Below are 10,000 nucleotides of genomic sequence, written 5' to 3'. Positions count from 1 at the left end.
TTTTGGACAGAAACTCGAAAAATGGATTGTAATTTGCAGATTATTAGCATAAAAAGAAATCAAATATTGCATGTAAGTTTAATTTTTATTCTTTATAAAGTTGTCATGGGTTTCAGTTCAGTCAAGTAGTGAACTACCAGACTGCACTTGGTAATAAAGTTTTAGCAAGTGAAGGTTTTTTTATTTTTAAATGTGCCACTAAGATTTAAAAGAAAGAGGTAAAGAATGTATAATTTCTAGTCATCGCTGTGTAACATATCAGTTTACGTTTATTATGTAATCATTTTATAAATATTCCCTTTTTCATTATTTTGCTCATTCAGTTATCACTTATCTATTTATTTCTTTATTGACTATAGAACTTTAATAGTTTCTTCTAGTCGCTTCTCTATCTTTAGTATTTAATATCCCCTCTATTTAGTTTCGTATCTTATCCATTTTTCATTTCTTCCTTACATTTTGATTTTTCTTTTTGCTAAATTCTGCTATCACTTTGATGAAACTGTATATTTTATTTCCTGTACATCAATTTTTTTATTTATTCTGACACATTTTCATTCATATTTATTAGTTGATCACTATACCTGTTTGTTGTATTTGCCTGTTTCTATATTTATCGTTTTTGTCATCCATCTTTCTCTATTTTCCTTTTCAACCATACTTTATTAATCTATTCCTCAGAACACTTCCACCCCACTTCTCTGAATGTACATATATACACATACGAATACATAAGGTCACACTAACGTACACACGCTTGTATATATATATATGTATATATATATATATATATATATGCACATATATGTGTGTGTATATTTGCTTATATGTATATATTCATATTTTTCTCTGTGTGTGTGTGTATTATATATATGTGTACATGTACATTTTTCGAGGAGGCTTACTCTTTCCGTCATTGTCAAGAATTTCCCACTATGTGTGATTCTTTAGGCATGAAGTGAGTCTTCAGCATCAAACAAATAAACCAGTTCCATAGCTTATTTAATATTTTAGCAGTAGCTTTCATATGTATATATATATATATATATATATATTATATATGTGTGTGTGTGTGTGTGTGTGTGTGTGGTGTGTGTGTGTGTGTGTATTTTCTGCATGTGTGTGTGCTGCTAAAGTATTAAATACGTTGCAGAGCTGATATATTTGTTTACATGTGCGCTTGTGTATATATATATATATATATATATATATATATGTATATATACATACATACATACATACATACATACATACATACATACATACATACATATATATATATATATAATATATATATATATATATATAATATTAGGGAGTAAATCCAAACTTACAGGGAAAAATTAGATTTAGGATTAAATCTAATTTTATAGTATAAATATATATATTATATTAAATTAGAGATAAAACCACTATTAGGCAAATCAAACAGTGAAAATCATAAACCAATACCTAGAAATAAAATTAATTAATAAAATAAAATATATAAAATATAAAATATAAAATTCCAAATTAAAATATTTAAATTAAAGTTAACATTTTTAAAAATATTTAAATTAATAATTTAAACTTATAAATTTTAAATATATATATATATATTTTATTATTATTTTATTTATTTATTTATTTATCTTTTAAAAAAATTATATAACTATCAAAAAGTATTAAAACTTTTTATACTTTTTGATAGTTATATAATTAAAAAATAAATAGATAAAGAAATAAAATAATGATAATATATATATATATATATATATATATATATATATATATGTGTAACCTTATATTTATATTTATGTGTGTATGTGGAAATCATTCCATATTCATTGGCTCTTAAAATTATTATTCCATCTCCCTGTCTTTTCCTTTTTAGAAATTTATGATTCTATACTGATAACGTGGTGGAAAACATAGAGCCAGGAAATGAAGAGATAGTGGGGGGAAATACTGTCGAAAAACGGAAGCAATTTGAAACTATGAATTCTTGTAATGTATTCTCCGAAATATTAGGTAATTGAGCCTATTAAAAAAAAAAATGAACATGTTTTCGGGATTCGTCCCAATCACAGAAATCATAATAGCAGCTTACCAACCAGAAAGATTTGAGGTTGATATTACATATGAAGGCAAATCATACGAAATACACTCGCATCAATGATGAAAGCACTTGTCTTCGAGTTTTTTTTCCTTTAAAGTCTTACAACAGTTTTTTTTAACATTCTCCATTTTTAAGTACAAAACATTAAATTCATTGGAAGATATGGATGATTATGAGATCAATGTGAAAGATGAGTCGTTTAAAGTCAGAAAAATGTGTTGGAAAAAGCTCAAAACTAATTATTTCCTTGCAAACATAGAATAGTATTGAAGTTGAGGAAACGTTATAGTACCATGCGATATTCACCGATGTGTTTTGAGTAGAATAAATAACTGTTAGGAATGGTTTCCTTTCAATCTTCTACTCGCACTCTATACAAATTCATGACAAACAATGGAATCATTATTTAAGAATATTATCACATACTTATAGTGGACGAATCTTAGTGTGTACAACATTGAAGCATTCCTCTCATCAGTGAAGGCGGCGAGCTGGCAGAAACGTTAGCACGCCGGGCAAAATGCTTAGAAGTATTTCGTCCGCCGTTACGTTGAGTTCAAATTCCGACGAGGTCGACTTTGCCTTTCATCCTTTCGGGGTCGATAAATTAAGTACCAGTTATGCACTGGGGTCAATGTAATCGACTTAATCCGTTTGTCTGACCTTGTTTGTCCTCTCTGTTTGACCTTGTCTGACCTTGTTTGTCCTTGTGGGTAGTAAAGAAATAGGTATTTCGTCTCCCCTCTGTGTATAGCCCCTTGTGGGTTATAAAGAAATAAGTATCATCAGTGAAAGGGATGGGAATTGGTTTCATCCAGCGGTAGAAAACACATTTGAAACTCAATTTATTGTTATAATCTTTGAATGAATTGAAACCAGCTTGAATATATTCATATGTAAGACTAGCAATTATTTTATAGAATTTGACAAGATGAAAAAAGAAAAGATCCTAGCACAGTTTAAATCCTAAACTTAAAGGGAATGTAGGTTGAGATTTTTCATGTCGGCCATCCATGTTGCCCACTACACATCTACTAATGCATAGAATATACATATCCATTCTTCTTTGTCACAGTTTTCGGGTAATATATTAAAATAAATATTTATACTAAAAATTTTACTAAGTAACTTATATTTTCTGGGCGTTTAATCTTCTTTCTACATGAAAGCTATATGAAAAGTAATGGCGATAAACTTGAAATTGTGTGCCTAAAAAGATTAGAGTGTGAATCCTAGATTAAACAAATGAGCAAGGAGTCAGATATATTTTTGGCACTGCAAATAAAATATTATGAATCGCTACATCATTAACGGATAATACATAGCTTTGGCACTCTGGTAACCAACTATCTGGCAGATCGGATCCAGTGCACGAGTTTTGTTTCCTTTTTACATTGTTTATCGATCTGCGTAAACAGAGCAATGTATGGATGCGATATATAAATGTGAGTTACATATGCATTCACAGTGAAATCTGGTTATCAGTTCACATTTTATTACATACACACACTGAGGAACGCGCGCGCGCACAAACACACATTCACACACAAGAGTTCGTTATTTTGTGGTAATCGCTAACATATATATAAGTATGAAACACTTTTGCATGCTGCCTGGACGATTGTACATGAGTATATTCATATTCGCTACTATAAGTGCGGTTGTATTCACACTTTTCTATGCTCGTTCATGCAGGAAATAAAAATAAGAGAAATAAAGGTAAAAATAAGCATTCTATGTGCTGCCTATACGTAAGACAGCCAGAGTTTGGTGGAAATAGAAAGTGGAGGATAAGCGTTCGTTCAAATGTAAGATAGATATTTCTTATAGTTCTTGGAGTGTGATGTCCCATGTTGCGCGATTATTCCGGGAAGAGACGTGCGGCTAATGAAGTAGCTATCTGCATTGTATTCCTTGGTCACGGCTGGGGCTGGAGTACTGAGAAGAATGCTGCGAAGGTACTCGCGAACGCGATCACCAAAGCGATGTTCTACTTCATTAATTTGTAGGGTTTCTTATTTCTTTATTGCCCACAAGGGGCTAAACATAGAGGGAGCAAACAAAGGAATTGAGTCGATTACATCGACCCCAGTGCGTAACTTATCGACCCCGAAAGGATGAAAGGCAAAGTCGACCTCGGCGGAATTTGAACTCAGAACGTAGCGGCAGACGAAATACGGCTAGGCATTTCGCCCGGCGTGCGTACGTTTCTGCCAGCTCGCCGCTAAATTTGTAGGGTTTCTCTAAGTTCACGTGTGACAGAGTATCTTATGACTGGTGTGGGTACGATATGAGACAAAAGCAATGTGCGGTAAGCACTTTTCAAAATACCAAGATATATATGTTTAAGTAGCTACTAACTAAAAGTTTATGGAATTTTTTAATATCCTTTGAAGAAGAAAAGTGATAATAGAGGAAGCTTTGGAATACCAATGTGCTCAGATAGCAGATAATCGAAGTTGTACGTATTGCATGTGTCAATGCTACGGTGATGGATAGTAAATAAAGGACTGTGAAATCTCATTGGCCAGAATGTCTAGTGATAGCAGTGATGGACTGACTTGGCTCCACATCTAATCGAGGGTAACTTAGATTAAAAATGTGTTTTAGATTTATTATTATTTTATTTTAGGGTTGAAGTACGAATCGGTGCTACATAACATGCAAATTTACTTGGAGGAATTGAGGAAAGGATATAATGAATTTAGTTTGTCTCGGGTGGAAAGAGAAATAGAGAGATCAAAGTGAAGCTCAGTGAGATTTTAAGGAATGCAGGAGGATGGAGAAAACAAGAACACTGGCTGAGATATTAACGAAAAAAATTGTTCTCCATCGCTTACGACGACTAGGGTTCCATTTGATTCGATCAAAGGAACGGCCTGCTCGTGAAATTAACATGCAAGTTGCTGAGCACTCCACAGACACGCATACTCGTAACGAAGTTTTCAATGAGATTCAGTGTGACATAGAACGGAACAGTGTCGAACCTTTGAAATACAGGTACAGCTCATTTTTTGCCAGCTGAAGGAACTGGTGTAACGTAAAATAGAGTGTCTGGCAGAAGGACACAACACGCCACCAGGAATCAACTCATGACCGTTGGATCGTCAGCCGATTACCCTTATCACTAAGCTACGCGTATTCACGGCTGAGGTATTAGATGATAGAAATAGAAATGAATACTGTGGTTATGTGAAACAAGTCAGAGATGAACCTATCGTGTTCTTCCATAATGAGCATGGCGGCAATCGTACAAAACTTGGGTTTGCTACAATGGAATATTCGTGCCTTGATGTATGAAACAAACAAAATTAAAATATTAACCTATCCCAGCAAAGCTTTTAGAAAGCTGTAGACATTTATGTAAAACTCTTTTTCAGGGAGGGAAGAAAAGCAATTGAAAAAGAGAGTTCTGCTACGTAGAAGTATATGGTAGTATAGGGTAAAAACCGTGGGTAGTCATCTCTTTTTTTGCTTCCCAATCTAACCATTATTTTAATTTTTTCCCCTGCCTCCAACCACGAACTTTCACAAATCAAAATTTATTCCTTATTTTCCATCACAACTTTGCTTCAACACTTATATCAACTAAGGTTTTACTATTCCTCCGCTTTTCCAAACTGTCTACTTTCAGAGGACAGACTTTTTGCGAATCATTGGCACATGTTCATTCGACGATTTGCGAATATAGAAGATATATACTTATCCTTAAGTACAAATTTTCTGTATAGGTGTTTCTATGGGAACACACACACATACACACACACACACACACACACATACACTCATGCACACACACACATACTCAGGCACGCACACACACACTCATGCACGCACACACGCACGTATACACACGCATACGTGCATGCACACATGCATCTACGCACGTATACACACGCATACATGCATGTATACATGCATCATCCATACATACATACGTACATACATGCATACATACATACATACATGCATGCATGCATGCATAAATTGATGCATACATATATACATGCATACATATGCACATACATACATACATACATACATACACACATGCATACATACACAATACACACATACATATATACACACATACATACAAATATACATACACTCATACACACATACATACACACATACATACATACATACGTACATACATACATACATACCTAAATACATGCATGCATGCATGCATATCACCCACATCATAAGCAGTTGTCCGAAAATGTCATCAGGGTATTATCTACATGATATCGTAGCTAGGATACTCTATAATGAAATCCGTCTGAAGGATAATCCCAAAGACAAAGAAATAAGAAACCACAGTATGGTAGAAGCCATAACCACTCAAAATAAAAAGGAATACTGATGGAATGTCCAAGTGAAGCCCTCAATAAAATGTTAGCATAACGGAGCTGGGATAGAGAAGAGAAACTGTGCACAGTTGTGGAAATTAGCTGTCCAGTGAATGATAACGTAAAGCTGAAGATTAGTGAAAAAGAGAACACCTATGCTGAAGTATTGAGAAATCTGCAGTTACTCTATCCAGATTACAAGTTCAGGTTTATACGTGTAATTATTGAGACCCTGAAATATGTAGCACACTGCCGAAATACCAATCTTGAGAAATGAGGCTTCTCAAAACCGGAAAGGAGAAAGCTAATTCGAAGAGTGCAGATCAAATCTATCACTGGAATTGTAGAAATCTATAAAACTTCCGAGAAAATCATCATTTAAATATATGAGCATGTCTAGATATACATAATTCTTTTATTCTTTTATTTGTTTCAGTCATTTGACTGCGGTCACGCTAGAGCACCGCCTTTAGTCGAGCAAATCGACCCCTGGACTTATTTTTTGTAAGCCTAGTACTTATTCTATCGGTCTCTTTTTGCCGAACCGTGAACACACCAACATCGGTTGTCAATCGATGGTGTGGGACAAACACAGACACGCACACACACACGCACACACACACACACACATACACAAACACACACACACACACAAACACACACACGTTTCTGCCTACTAAATGCACTCACAAGGCTCTGGTCGGCCTGAGGCTATAGTAGAAGACAGTTGCCCAAGGTGCCACGCAGTGAGACTGAACCCGGAACCACGTGGCTGGTAAGCAAGCTACGTACCACACAGCATCTCCTGCGTAAATATACATAGAAAAAGCAAAACATACAAATCTGCACATATACATGCATACAATCAAAAATACACTGTTGCTGAAGTGGAAATTCCATTGAAGAAGCCTTGGATCTAGTTTAGAAATTGATTCTTTCTTTATTGGCAAGAAACCTGGAAATAAAACTGAGCAATGACATACATACATACATACAAACATACATACATACATACATACATACATACATACATACATACATACATACATTATTATTATGGCTGCCCCCTCTTTATCGAGTATAGCCATTGCACGAAGCTTAACTGTTACTGGTGCTGTGATCGAATGTGACTTTTTAGCCCAGCTAAAGATCTACAATGTCTTGTACAAAATTGGCAACTAAAACCTTTACTGGTAATAGCCGGCTGAAGTTGTAACTGGGCTTCATGTACCTTTGCATGTCGAATTACACTCTCTTGTCGAATTACACTCTCTTCCGCATGCCCGACAGATATGATTAGTATGGTGTGTTACACCACCACCAGTGGCCAGGTTGTCACTCATCTGTCTCGTTTTATGACTACGAAGATGACTCATGAGTCCAGCTTTACTGGGGCAGGGTCTTGCATAGACATTGCATGTCAGATTCAAAGGAAGACCCTTCCCTTCTGGAAGTGTAACAGCGATGCCCTTCCCGATATCCCTCCTTACCTTCTCATGTGCAACTCGAGATTTCTCAAACGTGGCTGTCCCCTCATGCATAATCCTTCTCCATCTGCTACGATCAATAGCTATGCCTTCCCATGTGTCAGGAGAGATGCAAGCATCTCTTAAGGAAGCCTTCAGCAAATACTTATACCTCTTATTTGGTTTATGTGGAGGTCGTTCTCCTTTAGCTAACGCTCCATAAAGAGTTGTTTTGGCATCCTTGAATCCTTCATTCTGACCAGATGACCACTCCATCTGCGCCTTTGCTTTAACATAAGAGCTTCTATACTTTCACACCGAGAGCTTTCGAGTATTTCAAGATCACTGATTCGGTCCTTCCACTTAATGCTATAGATCCGTCTGAGGCACATCTGATGGAAACGTTCCAGATGTTTAAGGTGGTATCGATATGTGACCCACGTCTCGCAAGCATAGAGAAGAGAAGGAAGAACACATGCCTTGTACACCTTTATCTTTGTCTTTCTGCATATGTCTCGCTGACTCCAGAGGCGCTTTTCTAGACTTCCGAAAGCATCACTTGCTTTCCTAATTCTATATGGAACTTCATCATCCACATTGCCATATCTATTAATAGTGCTTCCCAGCACTTCATCCCAGTTGTTTAACATTCACGTAGATATTTGGTACACTATACTGCTTACCAGGGGCAGGTTGATGCATGACAACAGTTTTCTTGAGATTGACTGTCAATCCTAAGGCAGTGCAAGCATCAGAGAATGCATTCAAAATGTATTGCATATCAATCTCTGTGTGTGCTACTTGATCACAATCATCTGCATACAAAAGGTCTCTTATGATAGAGGAAAATACCTTTGCTTTTGCAGCGAGGCACCTGATTTCAAATATGCTGCCAGAGGTTCGATAATGGACGTAAACACCGTATCTGCAGTTTCTGAATGCAATACAGAACACCATCATACGTACATGCATACATACATACATACATCCATCCATCCATTCATACATACATACATACATACATACATACATACATACATACATACATACATACGTACATACATACGTACATACATACATACATACGCACATACATACATACATACATACATACATAAATACATACATACATACATTCATACATACATACATACATACATACATACAGACATACGTACATACATACATTCATACATACATACATACATACATACATACATAAATACATAAATACATACATACATAAACGGCGGTGCATCAGCATGGCCGCAGCTCTGAGCTGAAACTAGAAAAAAAATACATAGATACATTCATACATACATATACACACGCATACATACATACATACATACATACATAGATACATACGTACGTACGTACATACGTACATACATACGTAATACATACGTACATACATACATACGTACATACATACGTACATACATACATACATACATACATACATACATACATACATGCATACGTACATACCTACATATTCATACATACATACATACGTACATACATATATACATACGTACATACATATATACATACATACATACATACGTAATACATGCATAGATAAATACATACATACATTCATACATACATACGTACGTACGTACGTAAATGCATAGATACATACATACATACGTACATACGTACATACATACATACGTAATACATACGTACATACATACATACATAAATACATACATACATACATACGTACATACATACATACATACATACATACATACATACATACATACGTACATACATATGTACATACATACATACATACGCACATACATACATACATACATACATACATACATACATACATACATAAATACATACATACATACATTCATACATACATACATACATACATACATACATACATACATACAGACATACGTACATACATACATTCATACATACATACATACATACATACATACATACATAAATACATAAATACATACATACATAAACGGCGGTGCATCAGCATGGCCGCAGCTCTGAGCTGAAACTAGAAAAAAATACATAGATACATTCATACATACATATACACA

Source organism: Octopus sinensis, linkage group LG20 (assembly GCF_006345805.1).
Source record: "Octopus sinensis linkage group LG20, ASM634580v1, whole genome shotgun sequence".
NCBI classification, from domain to species: Eukaryota; Metazoa; Mollusca; class Cephalopoda; order Octopoda; family Octopodidae; genus Octopus; species Octopus sinensis.
This window is presented reverse-complemented; position numbering follows the sequence as displayed.